This window comes from Pelophylax lessonae (genome assembly GCF_965119305.1).
Source record: "Pelophylax lessonae genome assembly, chromosome: 11".
NCBI classification, from domain to species: domain Eukaryota; kingdom Metazoa; phylum Chordata; class Amphibia; order Anura; family Ranidae; genus Pelophylax; species Pelophylax lessonae.
In genome coordinates, this window is record NC_138778.1 from 49,940,650 (window position 1) to 49,966,710 (window position 26,061).

Sequence of the window (26,061 nt, forward strand, 5' to 3'; positions counted from 1 at the left end):
GATTAGAATCAGGAACACAGGAAACAGAGCTGAAGACAATCCAGCACTGAAGCCAGGCAGACTCTTGTAATGTTCTGGTACCTCTGGTACCCCTATTCCACTTTCCAGTTCAGTGTATGCGTCCCACCATTCTCTTCTGGTAGGTGCGCATACACCTTTAAGACCGATGCTGTCATCACTGAGCGCCGCAGAGCGGCTATTTCAACCGCCGGCGTTCTCACTCACATGTTCGTTCAACCTGCCTTGAAGCTCATATGCTCACAAGCGTACCTCGCTGTCGGAACCTCGCTACTGATCCCTGTATCCCGCTACTGGATCACTCGCTCATACCGAACCTCTCTACTACTGCTTGCTATTAGTGATAAGTACCCCGCAGGGGAATCCTCCATAAACCTTCCTACTAAGCTTACACTATCTAGCTCTGCATATTAAGGACTGTTACTATCATCTGCACTATTATTTAGATTGCTAGCTCTTGAGCGTACTAACATCTATCTTTGCACTGGGTTAGTCTCTCCTGTATGTCATCTGCTATCCTACCACCTACTACCATACATGATTGCTAACCTATCTGCATCCTACCTGTTACCATCTATACTCTCATGAACATTTCTCTCAAGTGCTGTTCACCTATTGTCACTGTTCATACCTGTCTCTTTAGCTCATCACCACTATACTGCTATATACATCTATCACTCCAGGAACATCTTATTGAGTGTGTATATTTGTATGCTAAATCAGACAGACCACAGTGATGAGTCTTGGGAGTTGGAATTGGTATTTCAACGTATCTCTGCATGACTACTGAGTGGAGTTTTTCTGCAGCTGCAAATCCATCTTGTTTCAGAAAACGCAGGAGCGTTACAACTCTCAGTTAAAATAGGCTGCTGGGCACTATAATATGTGGATGCGTGTGCATGCCTACATGTATGCGCCAATGCGCATTTGCGTGCGCATTCTACTCCTTGCTCTTCTTCGGCTTCTGTGCTCATGACCCTGCACATGCACATAAGATTAAGCAACTGATGAACGGGAATGAGCACCTGCTGTATGAGATCCCTGACAGGACAGACATTTGGCCGGGATACCTTTATTGCTTCCTGTGGATTTCCTGATTGAAGCCACTTGTGGCCTGGTTTCTTCTTTTACAGCATTTGGATTATCTTCATTATTTTCTATTTCTGTGTCACTTTGTTGCTTATCTTCGCTTGACACTGATGTGGAATTTCCCTCAGTTTGAAGTGTTTGCTTTAGTTCATGATATTTTGAACACACTGAAGTTTACAGGCAATCACACGTATTTGATGGTTACCGTGTTTGTAGCTTGTGTCTTGGTGTAGAATTCTGTATCCATTTTGAGATTCACTGTACCCCACAAGTACATGTTCCTTTGCACAATCATCCCATTTTGTAGGTTTTTCTTTTGGGATGTGCACATAGGCTTTGCTTCAAAAAACATTTAGATGGCTCAGATTTGGGGCCCTTTCATTCCACAGTTCATATGGAGTTTTCTCAGTTGATTTTCCTTGTAGTCGATTTTGGAGCTAGCACGTGGTCATAATTGCCTCCTCCCAGTATTTGGTTGGCATATCTGTGTCAAACAGCATGGTTCTTCCACTCTCACACAGTCCAGAAGCTTCTTAGCTCTGCTATTCCTCTGCTTTAGAAAGGCTTTTCTTGTCATTTTTCCTTTTATACAGCTTGTGCATGTCATTGTTTGATCAAATGGACTAAATTTTATTCCACTTGCATGGTCATTCTTAGTTATTTTTTTATTATGTCAGGACTTCTGTGCTTAAATTGTCTGTGCCATGTGTGAATGCAGTTTGAATGTTTTTCCTCCTTGGCAGTATTAACCAATTATTTGCAGTTCAGCTGATACAGTTCATCTGTATTTCTTTTCGTACATCACGGGACACAGAGCCATAAATCATAACATATGGGTTATATAGCCACCTATAGGTGAAGGACACTGGCAACCAATCAGAATTCATGACCCCCTATATAACCCCTCCCACACAAGAAGTGCCTCAGTATTTTCACCAGTGTCTAAAAGGTGAAGGTCGCTGTGGAGAGGTGCTCCACATGTTTGTTATGTTTCAAAGAAGAAGAAAGAAGTTTATGCTAACATACCCCAAACAAAGATTACTGGATCTAAGGGGTTAGCTATCGGATCCATCTAAAACAGACAATGGACTAAAAGGATGGTACCTGAGCCTTGGGAAGCAGATACGAGGTTTTGCGTGTAACGCTGTCCTTTTTAGACGCTGAACCTTGGGATCCGGGCCCTTGGAATACCAAACGCCAAAGGCACTCCATGCAGGGTGCTCTACAGGTCCAAGGCTGTGACCCCTCTTATATAAGGGGACCCAGTCCTTGAAGGTCTCCAAGACAATGCTCAACGTGAGGGGTGAAGATTGGATTCTTGCTTATAGCAGTTTCCTGCGGCAGGACCGGTGAGTCCTTTTTAAATATTTACACAGAAAACAAAACTTAAAGGGTTAAAATTGCAAAATTGTAAATATTTTATGCACTGTTCCCTCTAATAAGATTACAGAGGCTTGTGCCAAGTGTATTTCTGCTTGTAATTTCATTATTGTAACAGGTTTATGCAAAGTATGTTTAAAGTATGTTTATGTTCGCCCTGGCGCATAAGTGTCCGCATGTTCGTCTCTGCCTTGATCGCGTGTCTATAGAGTAGGCCTATTCACGCACGTGGGAATCTTCGCCTTAAAGTACAGGTGTATGCCACATGGTGGGTGTGATCTAACGCTATTTGGCATGCACGTGGGCCGCACATGCATAAAAGGGCACGTTCTGCAACACACTAGCCTCTGTCAACGGCTGAAAGAGACACAGAGCAGCAGCAGCTGGGTTGCATGAGTCACTCTGGGTGTACGTAACTGACACAAATAGGCCCTGTATCTTAGGATAATCACTGTTGTGTGCATTAGGCTTTATAAGCTTGGCACAGACCTTGAGTACACTTTAAAGGTAGTACCTCAAGTTTGTCTTGCTATAAAGCAATGTCTGGCCAAAAAAGGGATGGAGGGAGCACAGTTGGAAAGGGCACTATGATGCCACCGTCAGGCCTTGAAGATCTGAGCCATTACGGTTGTCAGACATAGTAGCTACTCTGTGTACTTCTGCCACAGCCTATGTTACCAAGGACGATTTGGCATCGGCATTAGCCCGCCTAGAGGGTAGGATTGCTAACATGATTGCAGCACCACATGGATGAAAGAAGCGGGTTAGATCCCCCTCTCCTAAGCCGCCCCCTGAATCAGTTCAGGATTGGGCAGAGGATGTGGAAGATGTAACTGAGAGTGACCCTATAGAAGGTCAAGCTGAAATTTCCACTTCCGGGTATCAGTGTTAGAGGAATCTCTATCAGCCTCTCAATTCCAGAGATTGTATATCCAGTCTCTTGCTGAGATGGTTCGGGCTGAGATTAAACTTCCGCCCTTAGAGACAACTGAAACCTCTTTTTCCTCCCTGGGCTCATTGCACCCTCCTCAGAGTCCTCGGTCATTTCCCATACATCCACTCTTGGAGCAAGAAGTGTATAATGATTGGGATCATCCTGATAGGATGTTTGTTCCTCCTAAAAGGTTTTCATCGTTATATCATATGGAGGATACGTTTTCTAAGAGATGGAAATTTCCCATTGTGGATGCTGCCATTTCTTCAGTTAACAAGTATTTAACCTGTCCTGTGGATAATGCCTAGATTTTTAGAGATCCAGCGGATAAAAAGTTGGAATCTTTATTGAAAGCCTCCTTTGCAGTTGCAGGTTCTGCAGTACAACCAGCAGTAGCAGCCATAGGAGTGTGTCAGTCTTTGAAAGGCTGCATAACGCGAGTGGCCAAGATGGTTCCTTTTCAAGGAGAGTCTGTGGAAGTTCTGTCAGATCTACCTCGCACTTTGTGTTTTGCAGCAGATGCTCTTACGGACTGCATAAGGCAAATGTCACGGTTTGCTCTGATGACAGTGCATATGCACAGAATCCTTTGGTTAAAGAGCTGGTCTGCGGAATTCCCATGTAAAAAATTACTGACTAGCTTCCCTGTTCAGGGAGAATGCCTTTTTGGTGATGATCTGGATAAGTATATCCAAAAAATCTCAGGGGGGAAGAGTACGTTGCTACTGTACCTGTAAAGAGGAAGAGCAGGCCTCCTTCCTCTAAGATCCCCAGCACTCATAATACCGGTGCTTCCGATTCCAGGCAGTGGCGATGGCCTCAACCGTCTGCATCCGGACCCAAGCCTTCGGGGCAAGGTCAGAAAAAGCCCTGGGCCCAGAGATCAGCCAAGTCTTCCTCTAAGCCCTCTCAGTGAAGGGGCGCCCCCACTTGCCTGGGTGGGGGGAAGGCTCCTGCAGTTCTCGAAGGCATGGGTGGAGTTGATTCAGGACAACTGGGTTGTCTCCACCATTTCACAGGGATACACACTGGAATTTTGGGTGTTCCTGCATCCTCGGTTTGTGAGGCAAGTATACCACCAGATCCCCTAAAAGAAAGATTTCTCTTTCAGGCATTGGGCCAGCTGAGATATCAGAGGGTGATAACTGAGGTTCCAGAAAATGAAAGGTTCAAGGGTTTTTACTCAAACCTATTCATAATCCCCAAACCAAATGGGGATGTGAGACCAATTTTGGATCTGAAGGCGCTGAACCAGTTTCTGAACTTTCGTTCTTTCCGCATGGATTCAATTCATTCAGCCATAGCCTCCCTGCAGGGAGAGGAATTTCTAACATCCATAGACATCAAGGATGCATATCTTCATGTGCCTATATTTCAGACCCATCAAAGGTTCCTTCGTTTTGCAATTGGAAACCATATTTCCAGTTTGGGGCCCCGCCCTTCGGGTTGGCCACAGCTCCAAGAGTGTTCACAAAGATCCTAGCTCCAGTATTGTTCTAAGGTCCTGAGGGATATCTGTAATAGGATATCTGGACAATCTATTACTAATAGATCGATTGGTGTTGGCTCTAAGCCAAAATATCCTTCAGACAGTACATTTTTTGGAACGTCTGGGTTGGATAATGAACCTAGCAAAGTCAGCATTACATCCAGTCCAGAGTCTGGAATACCTGAGGCTTCTTGTCGACATGGTGCAGGCAAAGATATTCTTGCCAGCAAGAAGGGTCTCAGACCTGAAGGGTCAGGTTCGGTCTATAGTAAGGCTGAGATATCCGTCTATACGTCTTTGCATGATGTTACTGGGGAAGATGGTGTCCACTTTTGAGGCAATTCCCTATGCTCAATTCCATGCCGGACCCTTGCAGAACAACATTCTGTCTGTGTGGAACGAAAAAAATTCAGTCCTCGGACTGGTCTATATCTCTGCTACCAAGAGTGCGACAGAGTCTGAACTGGTGGTTATTGACCAGAAATCTGGAAAACCTGGAAGGTAGTGACTACAGATGCCAATCTCTCCGGCTGGGGAGCAGTTGTGGAGGAAGCTTCTATCCAGGGGAAATGGTCTTGGGTAGAGAGTTGTCTCCTCATCAACATTTTGGAAATTCGTGCAGTTAGTCGGGCTCTAAAATTCTGGACGCCCAGACTTCGGGGTAACCCTGTCAGGGTGCCAGGGCCGTGGCTTATGTCAGTCATTAAGGAGGCACAAGGAGTCGATCAGCCCGGAAAGAGGTGGCTATTATCCTGTCCTGGGCAGAGAAGTTTGTGCCATGCCTGACAGCAGTGTTCATTCCAGGAACAGAGAACTGGCAGGCAGATTTTTTGAACCGTCAACAGATCTTTCCGGGGGGAATGGTCCTTACATCCCGAGATTTTTCAATTTATCTGCCTACGCTGGGGGGTCCCAGACGTAGATCTGTTGGCATCCAGGTTCAACAACAAGTTGGAGAGATTTGTGTCCAGGACCAGGGCTCCACTCATAGTTGGAGTGGATGCTTTCCTGACACCTTGGGAGGAGTATTCCCTGATCTATGCCTTGCCTCTGGTACAGTTGATATCACGTTTGTTGCACAGGATCCAGCTGTAGGGGAAAGCAGTAATCCTGGTAGCTCCGGCTTGGCCGAGGAGGATTTGGTATGCACAAATCTAGAGGTTGGCAGTGACGAGGCCTTGGGTTCTTCCACTGCATCCGGACGTGTTCTCCCAAGGCCCGATATTCCACCCTGTTGTACAGTCTCTAAATTTGAAGGCTTGGCTATTGAAGCCTTAATCTTAGAAGAGTAGGGTGTATCTGGCCCCGCAGTTCATACACTGATAAACGCCAGGAAGCCAGTCTCCAAAAATATTTATTACAGGGTCTGGAAATCCTACATTGCCTGGTGTGAAGGCAGGAAATGGCATCCTGGTAACATATATTATCAGGAGAATTCTATAAATCCTGCAAGCAGGGGTAGATATGAAATTAGCCCTGAGCACGATTAAAGGGCAGATTTCAGCTCTATCTGTTTTTTTTTCCAGGAACCGATTGCTTCCCATTCGTTGGTTCAAACCTTCATCCGGGGAATATTGCATTTGCTTCCACCTGTGAAGCCACCGTTGTGTCCTTGGGACTTAAACTTAGTGTTGGCTGTTTTGCAAAAACAGCCTTTTGAACCTCTGGGGCAGGTTCCCATGGTTCTTTTGACCAGAAAATTGGTATTTTTGATTGCGATAACTTTGGCTGGAAGGGTATCGGAACTAGCAGCTCTTTCTTGTAAAGAGCCGTTCTTGATATTTTATCAAGATAGGGTGATTTTACGTCCTCACCCAGATTTTTTGCCCAAGGTAGTGTCCGCCTTTCATTTGAATCAGGACATTACTGTATACTAGCTTCTTTTTTTCCAGATCCTCACTCAGAGGAGGAAAGGTTATTGCATTCTCTTGATGTAATGTGTGCACTTAAGTTTTATATACAGGAAACAGCTCAGATTCGTAAGACCGAGAGCTTTTTTGTGCTGCCAGAAGGCCCCAGAAAGGGTTTGGCAGCATCTAAATCTACGATTTCCTATTGGAAATCCAACAGGCGTATGGTTTAGTAGGAAAGGTTCCACCTTTTCCTGTAAAGGCCCATTCTACCAGAGGAGTAGGTGCCTCTTGGGCACATCGCCATCAAGCCTCTATGGCTCAGATTTACAAGGCTGCGACCTGGTCATCAGTGCATACTAGTGATCAACCAATTATCTGCAAAGCCAATATATCGAGGGCCAATATGCACTTTCCCCAATATATCGGAATAGGCCACCAAGGTGACTGATATATTTCAGGAAATGCTTGTACCGGAGTGATGTCTGCATTACAAGGAGCGGGAGGGGATGTCCCCCCCCCTCCCGCTGCCTTCCGCAGCTCACCTGGGTCTCCCGTCGAACCTGAGAGACCCGGGCAACCAGCCTGCACGGCTGCCAAAGACCCGATCAAAACCACATTCAGCTCTGATCGGGTCTCCATGTAAAGACCCAGAATTGATGTCATGACATCACTTCCGGGTACTCTGCGCCAGATTCAAAAAAATTACGGCATTCAAAACAGCCAAACTTTTGAATGCTTTTAAGTGCAGAGGAGGGGTTTGGAGTCTTTTAGACCCCCAGATCCCTCCACAATAGTACCTGTCAAGTGATAAAAATAAAAAAATAAAAAAAATTTAAATGTACGAAAATATCGGCCGATACCGATATGCAATGGCTAAAATATCGGTATCGGTATCGGCAACGAAAAACCGATATCGGTCGATAACTAGTGCATACGTTTAATGGTTTCTGTAGAGTGGATGTTGGGACCCAGGAGGAGTCTGCTTTTGGCCGCAGTGTGCTTCAGGTGGTGGTGTAATCCTTCCTTTAGGGTCAGATGGCGGTATTTTTTGGTGTCCCCCTCCCCTCAGATGCATTGCTTTGGGATGTCCCATATGTTATGATTTGTGGCTCTGTGCCCCATGATATACGAAAAGAAAAATTGATTTTTAATTCATACTTACCTGTAAAATCCATTTCTTGAAGTACATCACGGGATACAGAGGTCTCTCCCCTCTTCTCTGGGGTCTTTTAATGCTTGCTACAAAACTAAGGTACTTCCTCTGTGGGAGGGGGTTATATAGGGGGGTCATCAATTCTGATTGGTTGCCAGTGTCCTTCACCTATAGGTGGCTATATAACCCATATGTTATGATTTATGGCTCTGTGCCCCGTGATGTACTTCAAGAAATGGATTTTACTGGTAAGTATGAATTAAAAATCAATATTTTAGCCTTTGCAAGTAAGATTTCCCCTTTAATGATGGCACAGCTGTCATCTTGGAAGATCACTACATTGCCTTGTTTTGTGAGCTTCTTCACTGACAAAAGATTAGTTGCACGATCAGGAACATAGAGGACATTTTTCATCACAGGTATCTTTCTGGTGACATTCTGGGAAATAAGGACATTAAAGAAAACCGTCTCCTTTTCCTTCTGATTCCATTATTTGCCCATTAGCTGTGGTGATTTTTTTCTGTTTTTACTGAATAAAGAAATTTCTGTCATTTGTCATGTGACTCATAGCTCCTGAATCAACACACTATGCTAACAAAGATGAGGTGCAACTTTTGGATTGAAAAACATATTCATTATCTGAAGCAGAATCAGTTTTTTCCTTCATACATTTGGCCTTTTGTAGTTTAGTTTTTGCATTCTAGCTTTCCAGATTCTGCTTTTAAATGACCTTGTTTCTTCCACACAAAACATTTACGTGTTTCTTGTTGCATGTTACTGTTATTATTCCTATTTTTGTCTTTAAAGCAGACTCTGTGAGAGAAGCATCGGATTCGTCACTAATAATTCTTTCTGTTTTATGCTTAAATTCATCCACATGCTTACCCTTAACATATTCCAATGTTAGTTCATCATCTGGATGCGCATCAAGTGCTGTGACAAGTGTTTCATAACTTTCTGGCAAGCCACTGAGTAATAGTGCCGCAACGTGAAAATCTTTTAATTATTCTCCTATACCTTTTAGGCGTTCAACCATTTGCAAGGTGTGCCTTAAGTAATCCTGCATATCCTGGCCTTTAATCAGCTTTGTTTGGTATAGCTTTCTAATCAAATACAGTTTATTGCTGAGATTAGCTCTTTCATGAACCTTTTCCAATCCTTCCCACATTTCTTTAGCAGTTTCAAACTTACATAAATGCATGATTTAATCTTCTTCTATGCTAAAGGAGAAGTGCTCTGATCTTTTTGGCCTTTTTCTAGCCATTAATCTGAAGGATGTTCTGGCCTTAATTAATTTATACATTTCCACAAACCTTATTAGCAGCATTTTCATCTTAAATTTTCAAGACTGATAGTTCTGGTTTGTCAGATTTTCAAATTGTAAAAAATGTGCAGCACAATAGTCCCTGTACCACTGGCCTTGACAGTCCTTATAGACACCGATGAATGAGTAGAATAACTCATTCTTTGGTGTCTATTAGGACTATCAAGGCCAGTGGTACAGGGACTATTGCACTGGGCATTTTTTACAATTTGCTACCATAACAGTTCTGTCTCCACTGACATTTCTGCTGTAGGTCACATACCCTGGCTTTAGATCGAGAGGGCTGAACATGTTGACGTTGGTTTCCCATTCCCCTCTTGTGGATCAGTTTCTTTGGGCCTTGTCAGATTTGAAAGCTTTGTTGAAGCTGTGTTACTTGCCATTTTCTTTTATTCTTTTGCAGTCTTCTTTCTGTTGCTGTATCTTGTACATATTTGCTGTAGCTGGCAATGACTGGGCTATTACTGGGTTCTCTTTTACCTGGGTGGGTGTCTGGGCTATGCCTTAGCACATAAGCTGTTCGACATTCTGTATATAGCTCTACAGAAGAGACAGTAAACAGCCCATGTGGGATTTGCTGCCTAACTGCAAACAGGTAACAAGAACATTATTATAGAGAAAAGACATAGAGTTTACCCATAGATACAGCAACAAACTTAACACTGTCATCTACTGGTTGAAGAATATATCTCTACTAAATACTTATGTACAGTAGTTGTTGCACAAAATACGATTCTGTATTCCAACAATTATATTTTTGGTTTTAATACCACTTAAACTGCCAGAAATCTCCTATGTACAGTATCTCACAAAATGGATAACAGGGGGGAGTACCGCGCTTAAAAGGTGCTTAGTGCATGTTATTCATACATTTAATAATTTACTTTCAGTGCTTTCAAATGTTTATAATAAAATATAAATATTCTCCAGTGCATAAAATTATATAAATATTCTCCAGTGCATAAAATTTAAAAAAAATTCTCATTAATAAATAAAATATTTCTTACAAGTGATGTAAATATGTGCTATAAACAATCCTTAAATATATCAAAATTTGTAAAAATAAAAATAAAAATAAAATGCCAGTGATAAATTATGTGCTTATAAGTTTCCAATAATTAAATAATTCAAAAGTGAAAAAGTGCCAAAGTGTCCTTGTATATATAGATAAAATGGTGTATATTCAAACGCCTTTTCTTTCCCAAAATTCATGCAGGTGCTCTTCCATGCAGTGGCCACTAGGTGTCCTAAGCGCTCACCTCAATTGGCTTTATAACCAGCTTTGTATGGTATCATATGTAATCCTCCTTTTCTATGGTTGATGGGTCCGGTCACTAATTCTCACACTTATCCCTTTTAACACGATATTCCAGGGGGTGTGTGTGGAGCCTTTGAATCTCCAAAATAAATGGGGCCACAATAGTGAGGTACCGTTTGGTGATTTTATTAAAAGAGATAAAAGTAACAGACTCACATTTTCCTTCGTCTTTGCCAATGCATAACAATTGTAATGTCGCTACGTCACTTCCGGTTTGGACGCCAAACCGGAAGTGACGTAGCGACATTACAATTGTTATGCATTGGCAAAGACGAAGGAAAATGTGAGTCTGTTACTTTTATCTCTTTCAATAAAATCACCAAACGGTACCTCACTATTGTGGCCCCATTTATTTTGGAGATTCAAAGGCTCCACACACACCCCCTGGAATATCGTGTTAAAAGGGATAAGTGTGAGAATTAGTGACCGGACCCATCAACCATAGAAAAGGAGGATTACATATGATACCATACAAAGCTGGTTATAAAGCCAATTGAGGTGAGCGCTTAGGACACCTAGTGGCCACTGCATGGAAGAGCACCTGCATGAATTTTGGGAAAGAAAAGGCGTTTGAATATACACCATTTTATCTATATATACAAGGACACTTTGGCACTTTTTCACTTTTGAATTATTTAATTATTGGAAACTTATAAGCACATAATTTATCACTGGCATTTTATTTTTATTTTTATTTTTACAAATTTTGATATATTTAAGGATTGTTTATAGCACATATTTACATCACTTGTAAGAAATATTTTATTTATTAATGAGAATTTTTTTTAAATTTTATGCACTGGAGAATATTTATATAATTTTATGCACTGGAGAATATTTATATTTTATTATAAACATTTGAAAGCACTGAAAGTAAATTATTAAATGTATGAATAACATGCACTAAGCACCTTTTAAGCGCGGTACTCCCCCCTGTTATACATTTCTGAATTGCGTAGGTTACCAATAACAGTACCTGCAGCTTTAAAGGAATTTAGGATTCATATAGAGTGACAGCGCGAGAATTTCACCAACCCAATATATCTCACAAAATGGAGTACACCCCTCACATTTTTGTAAATATTTTATTATATCTTTTCATGTGACAACACTGAAGAAATGACACTTTGCTACAATGTAATTAGTAGTCATTAATGTCTAAACCACTGGCAACAAAAGTGAGTACAACCCTAAGTTAAAATGTCCAAACTGGGCCCAAAGTGTCAACATTTCGTGAGGGGTGTACTCACTTTTGTGAGATACTGTAGCTCTAGCCTATATAGGTGACTGCCACAAGTAGTAACATATCTCAGGAAGACATTAACCACTTCTGGACCGGAATATTTTCCACCTTAATTACCAGGCCGTTTTTTGCGATTCTGCACTGCGTGGATTTAATGGACAATTGCGCGGTCGTGCGACGCTGTACCGGAAAAAAATGTATGTCTTTTTTTCCCACAAATAGAGCTTTCTTTGGTGGTATTTGATCACCTGTGTGATTTTTTTTGCGCTATAAACAAAAAAAAAAGCGACAATTCTGAAAAAGAAAATATATTTTTTTAACATTCTGCCATATAACATTCCCCAAAAAAAATTAAAAAAAATAATTTTTTTTATCCTTTTAGGCCAATTTGTATTCTGCTAAATATTTTTGGTAAAAATCCCAATAAGCGTATTTTGATTGGTTTGCGCAAAAGTTATCGTGTCCACAAACTAGGGGAAAGATTTATGCCATTTTTATTTATTTTTTACTAGTAATGGCGGCGATCTGCAATTTTTAGCGGGACTGCAAAATTGCGGTGGGCAGATCGGACACATAACTGACATTTTTGACACTTTTAGGGGGACCAGTGACATTACTACAGTAATCAGTGCTAAAAATATGCACTGTTACTGTAATAATGACACTGGCAGGGAAGGGGTTAACCCAGGGGTGATCAAAGGGTTAAGTGTGAGCCTAGGGGAGTGTTTTCTAACTGTATGGGGGAGGGACTTGTGAAATGAACACAGAGACCTGTGATCCTAAATAGGAAGATCCCAGGCGCTCTGTGATAATTTCAGAGAGAACAACGGTCTGCTGTGTTTACAACAGCAGACAGTCGTTCTCTCTCAGCGGGGAGTGATCGCGGGTTCCCAGCGGCAATCGCGGCTGCCGGCTCCATGGATCGGCATCCCCACTGCCTAGTGGGGGCAGGCGCAGGCGGCCGGCGGCGCGCGTTTGCCCCCAGGAGCGCTCCCCGAACCGACATACCCATACGTCGGTTCACGCAGCCAAGCCAGCCTGCCCCCGTATATCTGCTGGGGGAGGTTGGCAAGTGTTTAAAATTGCCTTTGTAGCTTAGCTTTAAGAAGCGTGGATGGTGCACCGCAGTGGAAATGTTTAATCACTTTGTATGCCTCCCACTACACCTCAACCATAATTTAAATTGACCGGGTGCCATTTTTTTCTCCTTGTTTATTATTGTTAATTTAATATTATTTAGCCCATTATACTGATGCACAAATCTACCCAGGTACAATTTCCAAGGGTTCAGCAAATCTTATTCTATATTTGTCACATCCGAACCTAGAGGTGAACTCCAGTGAAGTCTAAAGGGGGGAATCTGGAATCTAGAATCTTGTTAAATTCTGGGTGAATAGGCAAACTACTGTAAAAAAGGACATGGGAACCAGAGCACTGCCAGGGGGGACCTGTACCAATGCAAAAATAATTTTAAAAAAGTAGTGTACAGCATGGGGAGAGAGTCTATTCATCAGCTTCAAGGGCAACATTGAAAATACACAAATTGTTTAAATCACATACTTGGGGGGATGCTTTAAACTTGTATTCTGTTATGGAACAGTACGATTTTCACGGATAGTCAACATACACTGGCAGTGCATATTTGGTTGTGGAATTAAAATTTTTCTTTTAAAATTAGTATTGCTTACATAAAGCAGCAGCACCCCAATATGATTTTATTCCGCTTGAAAAAAAAGGCCAGGTTTTTTTTTTTTTTTTCATCAAATGAAAATAGGCCTGCCTTGACTGCCAGATAGAAATTAGCCAGGAGTTCGCTAAGGCTAGCCCTGTTATTGCTGATTCAAAACTGCCTTACAGCTGGCCAATTTCTATCAAGCTCTCATTAAGAACTAAGAGGCCACATCTAATAAAGCAGTGCATAGGAAGTCAGCAGCAGAACATTTTAATGTGGGAGAATTGGCCAAAATGTACTCACGAAAAAGATTACAGGCAGGTGCTTTACTATAAGAATTTGCAGACTGCAGGTAACACAACAGTGTATAATTGGCCACCAGTAGGATTGACAAGAGCAAGGCTGGACCCAAATTTACTAGAGACAAAGAGCGTAGGCTAAGGCTTTACTACAAGAGCTAAGAAAGGACAGCGTAAAAATGACCAGCAGCAAGACAGTTTTCAATAGGGTAATAGGCCTAACTGGTGTATGGCTAACTTTTATTTCTATTTTTATATTTGATATAATAAAATGTGGCATAGATGCACATTGTTCTTGCACTTATTTTTTTTTCCTTTCAAATAATGCAGAAAGGTGATGTGAATAAAAGACAGTTTAAAAACTGATGGTTAGAACAAGTGATTGCTCCACTCTAAAAACTCCAAACTTAAACAAGTTTGCACCACGCTTTACATGAGAGCAGACAGTACAGTTACAATACAATTCAATACAAGAGGAATCAGAGGGCCCTGTTCATTAGAGCTTCCAATCTAAAAGGGATGGTCAAGTGATACAAAAAGGTACTATCTATGGGGGATGTGCTGAGCGGGGAAATTAAAAAGTAAAGTTGTACAGTTGGAGATAGAATAGGCTTCTCTAAAGAAAAGGACTTTTAGGAATCACCTAAAAGTGGACAGAGTAGGATATGGTCAAACAGATTGGGGTAGGGAGTTCTGGAGGATGGGAGAGGCTCTGGAGAAGACCTTCAGTCGAGCATGGGAGAAGGTGACGGAGTAGCTAGAGAGCAGGAGGTCTTAAGAGGAACGAACAGAACAATTTGGTTGGTAGTTTGAGACAAGGTTAGCTGAGAGCAGAATTGTGGATGAATTTTTGTTGCCTTTTATTGTTAGTGTTTTGAATTTTAATTGTTTGGTGAGTGAAAGCTAATGGAGGGATTGGCAGACAGGGGGTAGCGGACACTGAATGTTTGGTAAGGTGGATGAGTCTGTCAGTAGCATTCATGATGGGCTGAAGGGGGATAACCCCTTCCGCAATATTGTAAAGGTAATCCAATAAAACCAAAGTTCACTTTTTTAAAGGAAAACTTGCAGCAAAAGAAAGGCTTTATCAAAATAAAATAAAAAACAACTTTCATTCTGGAGTTGGGCTTTCCTAATTAGTTTCCTAATTGACCCCAATCTCTCCCTGGGCAGTTTGGCAGCTTTCCACCTTTTCCCTACATTAGCTTCCAGTTCACTGACATTATGGCTGCTCTGTGCTCCCTTTTTTATATCAAGGGTGCTGGCCTTGGCCTATCCAAAAGCCCCAATCTTGACTTTTCCAAGCATGCTGACCATAGTTGAAAGGCCATTAAGTGCATTGTGCTTTAAAAATAAAATACTCATAGGCGAACAACATACTACTACTAATATAATAATAGTTACTTAGTAATGAAATATATTGATAATATTTTATTATCTTTATTTTTGTTCTTATTATCATTTTATTTTTGTTATTTCTACTTCCGGTACAAGCTACAACCTTTTGTGCACAGAACAATGCCCCTATTATAAGATTATCATTTTCAACTTTTTAAAATTTTCTTATTTTACTAGTCCTAACTCTTCTTAGCATATTGTGACAATCTGTGAATAAGTTTACACCAGATGACTGTTTTTTTTACCAAAAATGGAAATGCTTAGCCAATCTGTGGTGGGAAGGGCCACCAGTTTCCTACTGTACCTAATTTCATATATGTCTCTGGGTACCTAGTCCATATTTTTTTATAAAAAAAAAAAAAAAAACAACCTAAAAGCCCCAATTGCCCAACTGCCTACCTAAAATTTACTCTGCACACATGCTGGGTTCCACTTCTTGCCCACAAATAATGCCATTGTTTGATTTTGTTTACTGTCTATGTCAAGATAAAACAGAATTCTGTGCAGGCTGCCATCATGCAAAGCCATGTTGAATTGCTCCTACATTGAAAAATTGTACATTTTTGCGAAGGACAGAACAGGACAGTGGAAAAGAATTTTAAAGGAGAAGTACAGCCAAAGCTCATTTGGCTGTGCTTCTCCTGTGGATCAAAGGAGTTCAGTTCGTTCTGCACTCCTGTGACCTCTTTTCAGCAGACAGTAGGTTAAAACCCGCTGTCGGCTGACATCACAGAGCCGGTCAAGGCTCGAGAAAGACCAAAATCATATGGTCAGAATCAGCCCACATGCCTGGATCGGCACCTTGCTCAGCCTCCTAGCGAGCCGCTGAGAGCCTGAGCCGGCCGCTACCACCCCTCCACAGCCCAGCACTCCAGTGAGCGCAGAGGGGGTGGGGGCAGAGCAGAGAGCCAGTGACTGACATGGGGGATTTGCTGTTACAGCAAACTGGACCAGGCTTTATAATTATTTTGCCTTCCTTTGGATCAAATGTGGGTTTAAAGTTCTCAATGTTTAAGGCTTTTATTTTTTTATTTTTTTTTTTTGTCTTTTGGGTGAAGTCAGTGGACATGAATAATTTTATTATTTATATTATTATTATATAATATACATAGAGACAGTAAGTACAGTTACTATACAATTTGATAGAGGAGCATTAGAAGAGCCATGCTTATGAGAATAGTAAAAAAAATACCAGCCGCACTCCAATTAGCTCTTCTGGCTCTTCTCGTGTCTCCAACCCAAAACCAATCTTTCTTGACGTGTTTCATCGCTCCTGGCTTATATACAAGGACAGGGGAAGTTGTGGTGAAAGTAGTCAAGGAAGGTTGGTTTTGGGTTGGTGAGATCACTGAATACAGTCAATTCACTGATTATTAAAAACAATGCAAGCAGAGCTAATTGGAGTGTGGCTGATATTTTTCCCTATTTTCCATGAAGAGTTGTCCATGAGCGAGAGAAGCATGTTTTGAGCAGAGCTATGGATCTCTGTGTAATTCCAGCTTATGAGAACTTACAATCTAAGGTAAAGGGCAAGTGATACAAAAAGTAATAACTGTGAGGGGATGTATTGATGGAGATGTGCATTTTTTTTTCAACCTATGAAACAAATAATTTAATACTTTCCTTTTTTTTATCATTGCAGTGAGCCATGGCAACCAAACAGCATTTGTCATTCATTGTTCCCAGGTTGTAGAGTAATAAGAGTTAACTGTTTCTATCCACTTTGCATGCCATTGCTCTAAGAAATGTGTTATTAAACAGAGACCCTAGGAAACAAGTCAAATCACTTAGTGACTATTGCAGCAATTATACAGTATATTAAAGTGAATTAGTCATGTATTTTCAAAGTAAAAGAGTAGGCATGGCAAGTTCTAGCCTTGTTTTTTCATTTTTAAATAATGATGGTTTTTGAATCTCTTGAACACTGCAGGACATAAACACTGTAACTGTGTGAAGCAGCGATGAGCAAATCTACTCAAATTTATTCCCCTTGCAGTCTGGCAAATCCAATGTTCTTCGTAAGTCATATTTCCTCTGTGGATCACTTACTGGTATTAAAGTAGACCTTTCCCCCTTTAACTCAAAATATATCAGCATGCTGCTCTGCATGCTGATTTGAAATCATCTTGCATTTATTAGTTAGCTCAAAAATATTTTTTTCCTCTACAGCTTTACCTAGATTACTTACCTGTAATGAAGTATGTCCCATGATGTCAGGCTGCTGGATTCTGTAGAAATATTTAGTGCAGGGCTGCCCTGTCCTCTTCCTGCTGCTGAATTTCCAGCGCTGTGTGGGTTAACAACTTCTGGTCTCCGAGCTCAGCTGCAAGAATGGTCCAACGGGATCCACTATTTACAAGGCGTTGCAACCCTCCATTCATGAAGGGTTTGAATCCCTAAACACCCTATGGTAGCAGAGGAACAGGAGCTTGACACTGAGGATTGGGAATACACATTTCAACATCTCATAGCGTCAAGAGATAGACTAATACATTTCAAAATACTACATTGATGTTACTTTACACCACAAAGGTTCCATCGTATTTATTCTACTACACCCTCCCGCTGTTGGAGATGCCCAAGTGACCCTGCAGGTTTTATTCATATATCCTATATTACCAAAAGTATTGGGACGCTTTTCTTTACACATGCATGAACTTTAATGGCATCCTAGGGTTTAATATTGAGTTGGCCCACCCTTTGCAGCTATCAACTCTTCTGGGAAGGCTGTCCACAAGGTTTAGGAGTGTGTCTATGGTAATGTTTGACCATTCTTCCAGAAGCACATTTGTGGGGTTAGGCACTAATGTTGGAAAGAAGGCCTGGCTCGCAATCTGCGCTCTAAATCATGCCAAAGGTGTTCTATCGGGTTGAGGTCAGGACTATGTGCAGGCCAGTCAAGTTCCTCAACCCCAAACTTGCTGATACATGTATTTATGGATCTTGCTTTGTGCGCTGGTGCGCAGTCATGTTGGAACAGGAAGGGGCCATCCCCAAACTGTTCCCACAAAGTTGGGAGCATAAAATTGTCCAAAATGCTGATGCCTTAAGAGTTCCCTTCACTGGAACTAAGGGGCCAAGCCCAATCCCTAAAAAACAACCCAACACCATAATCCCACCAAATGATTTTGACCAGTGCACAATGCAAGGTCCATAAAGACATGGATGAGCAAGTTTGGGGTGGAGGAACTTGACTGGCCTGCACAGAGTCCTGACTTCAACCCTATAGAACACCTTTGGGATGAATTAGAGTGCAGACTGCGAGCCAGGCCTGTTCTCCAACACCAGTGCCTGACCTCGCAAATGCGCTTCTGGAAGAATGGTCAAACATTCCCATAGAGCCACTCCTAAGCCTTGTGGACCGCCTTCCCTGAAGAGTTGAAGCTGTTATAGCTGCAAAGAGTGGGCCAACTCAATATTTAACCCTACGATCTAAGACTGGGATGCCATTAAATTTCATGTGCGTGTAAAGGCAGGCGTCCCAATACTTTGGGTAATACAGTGTATTTTGGGAAAGTCCAAAGATTCAATCCTACTGGCAAGAGGTAACCCAATTGGTAACCACTTTGACAACGGTAACTATCGCACTAAAAGTTTGAGTATGTCTAGCCTTCGCTAGGGCCACCCGTACCCTATTGGGTATCTTATTATTTTATGCCAGAAAGGCTATTGTGCTCCGATGGAAGTCTGACAGCCCCCCTACCCTATCTCTTTGGAAACATTTAATTAATTAAGTTGTTCCTCTTTATAAGACTTTTTATACTTTTCTCAGGCCTGCCCCAAAACATTTGAGAAGGTTTGGAACCTATGGATAAATTCAGAATCCACTATGATGACAAAAACACTGAAAGCTAAAATTCCCCAGCTTATGGTGATGATCATTACTCAACCTTTGGTGTAATGGTACTATTATAAATTGCTATACATTGCTTACATAGATAAAAGAGTAGCTGATAAATTCTTCTCCAACCAGTGTCAGCACTGTCAGAACTGATTGGCTCCTTTTGCTGCTTCTCCCTGTCCCAGCCTGAGCTCTACTGTGCCAGAACTGTAAGAGACTGGTACCACATCACATTCAAGTATTAACTATTGAAGTATTATTGAAAATTAAACTGTATACATTTGTGTCTTTTTATATCAGCCTGGTGTCCAGCTTTAACTATCTGAGCCTCCACTACTCAGCTCTATGAACTTAAAGTGGCGTTCTGTAATTTTTTCATCTTTCCATCTATTAAATCCTCTGCCTTTGTTGTTTTAACTTTAGAGAGTAAAACTTTTTTTTCTGCCAGTAAATACCTCTTTCTTGACTGGTAAAATGCCTAGGCTAATGACATCATGAACACCTCTCTCTCTACCTCTCGTGAGAGTTTGCCAGCAAGGAAGGGAGGGATGAGTCATAAGAGAGAGCGTGCCTCTGTGTAAATCCAGGAAATGAACAGTCAGCAGCTTCAGCTGCCCACAGTTAAAATGGCTGCAGCCAGACTTAGTGGAGGGAGATTTCTGCAGCATATTTGGCAAATACAGAATCACAGTACATATAAAATAATATGCAAAGTGGTTGGAGGGAAGCTTCAGAATGGCAAATATGTTTGTATTACAAATTCTGTGAGCAGACTGCAGTTCCTCTTCAACTACAAACCTCTATTGCACACCCTACCGAAGCTTCAGATATCCTATCAATCCTTTGATCTATGAAGACCAGGTCAGACAGCAGTATTGAAATGTTCATTTTACCCAAACTGTTATATATTTTTAGGACTCTCCCTAAACCTGTACCTACCAAGTTCTTTTACAATATACAGAAACAACTCACTCAATATGTATGGAAGTCTAGGAGACCAAGATGTGCCACTCATTTATTAATACATCCATCCAGCAGCAATGGCATAGGCCTTCCACACATCTATTATTAGTACAAGGCCGTGCTCATCGACCAACTATATTTCTGGTGGCATCCTACTAGAGAGAAATCCTGGTCCACGATGGAATTCCTAACACTCACCCCACTCCTACCCCAAGATGTTCTTCTTTTTTGTTCTCTAAAGCAAAATGCTTCCATGCTTAACCACCCGTATATTAACCACCTCAATACTGGGCACTTAAACCCCCTTCCTTCCCAGACCAATTTTCAGCTTTTAGCGCTGTTGCATTTTGAATGACAATTGTGCGGTCATGCAACACTGTACCTAAACCAAATTTATGTCATTTTTTCCCCACAAATAGAGCTTTCTTTTGGTGGTATTTGATCACCGCCAGAAATACTCACTGATCACCCCGGCTGCAGAATCGATCCTCTCCTCTTCTCCTCACTGACAGGATCTGTCAGGAGGAGAAGAGATCGAAGCCGTTACAACGGCTGTATTGACATTACATGACGGCTGTGATTGGACACAGCCGTCATGTGATCAGGAGGGCCAATCACAGGTCCCTCCTGCTGAGTCTTGTTGCTCTGTGTCCGAGGGACACAGGCACATCGAGATCGCGCCGCTGCGCGTGCCCGCGGCGGCACAATCTCTCTCCTTCTGAAGGACGTTCCGGAACGTCCGATCAGAAGGACGAGACTCCCACCCGGCCGTATATGTACAATGGCCCGGGTGGGAGGTGCTTAAAGCCTCCCTTGAAAATTGGTCCATTCTTCTATCCCATAAAACCCTAGAGTACAAATCTTTACCATCGTCTATTGACACTTTGCATAGTTTGATATCTGCCTTAAATATTTCTTCATGGGAAAAAAGAGGGATACACGCGTTACAAGACCTTCAGGTTGACAATCATCTAGCTTCGTTCCATTACCTTCAGTCCAAATTTGGCCTAACTCCCTCGGACCATTTTACCTACATGAGGATTCATCACTGTCTCTATCATGACAAAATCCCCCTATAGCTTCTCTCCCTTTGCCTACTTGTCAGTTCTTTCTTAAATGCATTTTCCACTTTTACAACCAGCTTATCAGTAATTCAAATAGCCCTCAAAACAAACTCCTTAACCAAACGGTAATCGATTCTTAATCAAAAAATACCAGTCCAAACGTGGCAAAAAGCCTTCTCTTATACAATCAAAGCGTCCCACTGTGCCAACCACTGGGAATCATATTTAAAACGTCTCCATTTCTGGTATTTAACCACTATCAGATTATCTAACATATACCCTAACCATCCCGCCCATTGCTGGTGTCAATGTGGTGACCATGGTTCCTTATTTCATATTATATGGTCTTGCAAATCAATCAGATTGTTCTGGAACAAAATATTTACCTTGATCTCTAAAATCTCTGGAATTTTGACCCACCTAGATCCCAAATTAGCATTACTCCATTTGGGTATAGAACAATTCCCCCCAAGTCTACAAATGTTATTATCCACTTACTACACAGCAAAACCTAATATCACTAGACTCTGGAAGTTCCCCACAATACCCTCATTCTCTGACACAATCAGTGATCAAAACTATCAATGTGATATGGAAAGGTGATTTGCCCTCAGGACACTTTCTCTTGTTAAATTTACTAGTATGTGGTCTTTAAGGTTTCAAAATCCTAATTGTACAGTTTCGGTATAATAGCCTAATTAAAAATGGAGTAATTCTTGGTAATTGCTATTCGGACCGGTTTCAGTTTCCATTTTTTTGTCCTGTATTCTGTTCTGTGATTGTGTATTTACCCTTCTCCTCCCTTCCCTTTCCCTTACCCCCTATGAGTTCACAATGCTGACTAACATTTATTGCAACCTGTGAGCATATATTCAAGTTCCCTGCAAACCGTCTTCTGTTTAAAACATCAATAAAAATGATTGAAACTAATTTTATTCTTATTATTATTATACAGGATTTATATAGCGCCAACAGTTTGTGCAGCGCTTAACAAAATGAAGGCAAACATTACAGTTACAATACAATTTGGTACAAAAGGAATCAGAGGGCCCTGCTCGTTAAAGCTTACAATCTAAAAGGGAGGGTTAATTGATACAAAAGGTAATAGCTGTGGGGGATGAGCTGATGGAAAAAGTAAAACAGTGTATTAGTTAGAAGCCGGATAGGCTTCTTTAAAGAGAAGGGTTTTCAGGGATCGTCTAAAGATGGATAGATTAGGGGGCAGTCAGACAGATTGGGGGTAGAGAATTCCATAGGATGGGAGATGCCCTGGAGAAATCTTCTAGGCGAATATGGGAGGAGGTGACAAGAGAGCTAGAGCGCAGGAGGTCTTGGGAGGACTGAAGAGAGCGGCTTGGTTGATATTTTGAGTTTTAGTTAGTGATGTAGTTGGGGGCAGAGTTGTGGATGGCATTGTAAACTATCGTTAGTACTTTGAATTTTATTTGTTAGGTGAGTGGAAGCCAGTGAAGGGGTTTTGGGGTTTATTAAAAGTCAGCAGCTAAAAAAAGTGTAGCTTCTGACTTTTATTAGACACGCACTCGCCTGTTTCACGATTCAGCGATGCGGCCGGTGGAAGCCTCAGTTCTCTCCCTTTTCTCCCCATGGCGCCGGCATCACTAGTGTGGTTATCCGGCTCTGACAGCTTGCGGCTTCACAGCCGGTTGATCACTGCTCATGCCCGAGTCGCGCCGCGCGTCTTGAGTGGCCGAGCAATCTTCTGGGACCTGTGACGTGTCCCAGAAGATTGCAGGGAGGGAGGGGGAGAGGAGAACTTACGCTTGAGCCACCTAGGCTCTCTCAAAACAAAGTACCCGCTCCACCCCAAAAAAACTGACATGCCAAATGTGGCATGCCAGGGGGTCTTTCGAGTGGAACTCTGCTTTAATTAGTTATCCTACTGATTCCATTCTCATTTTTTTTTTTTTAATAACAACAATATTATACTTACCTCTTCTGTACAGTTGGTTTTGCACAGAGCAGCCCAAATCCTCTTTTTCATGAGTCCCTTATTCCTTCTCCTAGCCCCTCCCTCCTGCCCAAGGTCCCACAGAAAGCAGCTTGCTATGGGGGCACCCAAGCTGAGCTGCAGCTCCCTGTGTCTATTTAGACATGGAGCTGCCATTCTGCCCCACTTCCTCTCTCTCTCTATTGATTTGCTAACTGACTTTGATTGACAGCCATGGGAGCCAATGGCACCACTGCCGTGTCTCAGCCAATCAGGAGAGAGAGAGTCCCAGACGGCTGAGGGACTCATGGACATCGCTGGATAGAGATGGGGCTCAGGTAACTATTAGGGGGGCTAAGGGGGGCTGTTGCACACAGAAGGCTTTTTATCTTAATGCATAGAATGCATTAGGATAAAAAACATTCTGACTTTACAACTTCTTAATGCCAAGCTATGCAAATAACATCTAAATACAAGAGGCATGTGTATTCTTCCGTTGATTCCTGGTGTGTTTTGTGTGTTTCTTCTTGTTCTGTGCAGTAATCCGGTGTGAAATGTTGCACAGGAGCCTCCTGTAAAAAATGACCAGTCACTGCTGCTCTCTGTCTTTATGCAGAGTGGCTGGTCTTATATCCGCCCCCTCCTGTAGTTCTCTAGCCTGTAGTGGGTGGAGCTGCTAAGCCACTCCCTCAGATCTGGTCTCTGTGTGACTATGTACAGCATAGTGATGGTGTCACCACTATTTTTATAAGATATAAGTATTCGGGTTTGCAAAGGCATTTGGTACACAATAAGTGAATATATATATTCTTTGTGGCAATTCAGAAAAAATATTTCAAAGAAAGTTTTTGTTCCCAGAGTTGAGCTTTAAAGCATCACTCCACTTTTGTTGATAAAAAAAAAAAAAAAACATTCCACTCTGGGTGCTTTCTGTACATTGCAAGGATTATAACAACCTTTGGTGCAGATTCCTACCTTGTTATTCTGAAGAAATCACTGTTTGTTCCTCTGTGCTGAGTGGGTCTAATGGGAGTGGTTTCATAATTATCAGTCAGCTGTGGCAGCTGCAGAGCACTATTGAGGAAATCTGCTGGGCCTGCATCCCTTTAGGCGTGTTCCTATTGGGAGTATCTCACCAAAAATGACTTTTTTGTTGCAGGGGATGCCAGAAATCTGACTTGTATCTTAGGCAGACTTCTGGGAAGATTGGTGAGCCAATCACACAAGCAGGAAATTAAGTTTCTGGGATGCGGTCAGTGCACATCCTGTGTACAGAACAGCTCCAGGTAGCCATATTGCATTGCATTTTCAGAAAATTACAACAGCTGCAGATTGAAAAGGAAAGGTCATTTTTAATAACATTCAATTACAGTATGACTTGTATCGCAATCGTATATGCTAGATAATTTTTTCTTCATTTGCTATTTTTTCCCCATGAAAGGGGAGTTACCCTTTAAATTGTTACTAAACCCAGAACCTGCATTCCCTATATCTGGTCTCCCACAGTACACAGAACATGGAAATGCAATTATTTTAGTAAATATAAACTGCTAAATCCCTTTTCTCATCAGCAGTATATAGCAGTCTTGTGACTTCTATCAGTGTCTGGTTAAAGCTTGTAGGAGGACTTTTCATTCTCCCCTGATTGTCCTATGAGGCTGCAGGACCCCTGAACCTCTGTCTGGACAGTGCTGATTGTCCATGTGCTGATCACATGCACACTTCCAAGAAAAAAAAATATCTAGCAATACACACCAAACTGAGCATGTGCAGAGTGCCCCCAAGGCTCTGTACTATCAGGAAAAAGATTGGGGGACTGTGGAAGAAGGGGATGATCAGAGAAGACAGGATCAAACAGTCTTTTTACACAATGCAGAGTATTAACCCCTTACGTTCCACAGTGAGTATAACAAGCATGCTTTACTGCATATACAGACTGATTTTACTATTGTGGGTTTAGTAGCACGTTAATCATAATCACTCGCCCATATATCTGGGGCTGTGCTAGAGAGAGTTGAGAACCCCCTGCCTGCAAAACTAAAGTCTTATTATTAGGTATTCCAAGGGACCACAAAAGTTGATTGGTTTGATGTACCCATGCTTTGCTATAATAAAAACCAAAAACTCCAGGAGGTGCCTCTTCTATGATATGTTTATATTCAACTAAAGTATACCTGTATAATGCCATTATCTATCCCATTGCAAGCTACATTCTAAACACCCAGCTATGATTCATCATACCATCCTCCCACTCATAACTGGCCAGGCACCAATGTTTTATGTTAGAGCTCCAACTATTGATAATCCTTATTATTGCATCTTATGTTACCCTATATAGTGTATTGCAGTAAAAAAAAAAAAAAAATGAAATTGCTACAGTGATAGAATGGCACATATTGCAGAATACAAATGTAGTGCTTTAATAAGTCCTTTGCAATCACAACACATTCACAGTCACCTCTGCTGCAATGCTAGCTGTTTGACAAAGATAAGTGGCAAGGCTACATAAAAATTCACAACATCCCATGCCAGATCACTGCTACTTTTTTGGACATTATTTTTTCCCAGGCGCTTCTCTTTTTATTTTATGTCCATTACTCATATTAATTCACCAGAACTCTACTTAGTAATTCTGCAAAAAAATAAAATAAAAACAACACATAAATATGCATCCACTGCTAAAAAAGCTGTTCCAACCATGAATGTATAAGAACCCTATACAGTATGTGGTGTGATGTGTTTCGTCAACAGGGGTGGAGGTGATTGCACCAGTTAATATGTAGGGTGCTTCAGATATAGCTGAGCTTTGTTAGCCTCTTGAAGTGAATTTTTAGTGATCATAATAGGTTTTGCAGTGGTTGTAAACTTGAAAAATGAAAAAACAAATTGTTATATAGTGTACACTTGTCTTAATCCCCAGCATCTCACTGTCTCCTCTCTTTCCGCTGCTAATTGCATGTGTCACTTCTAACCATCTATGCCAACACCAGACAATCTCGGGACATGGCACTGCCACTCCTCCAGCACACAACAGGTGATTGAAAGCCTCAGCTGTGCATATTTCCCTATGAGACT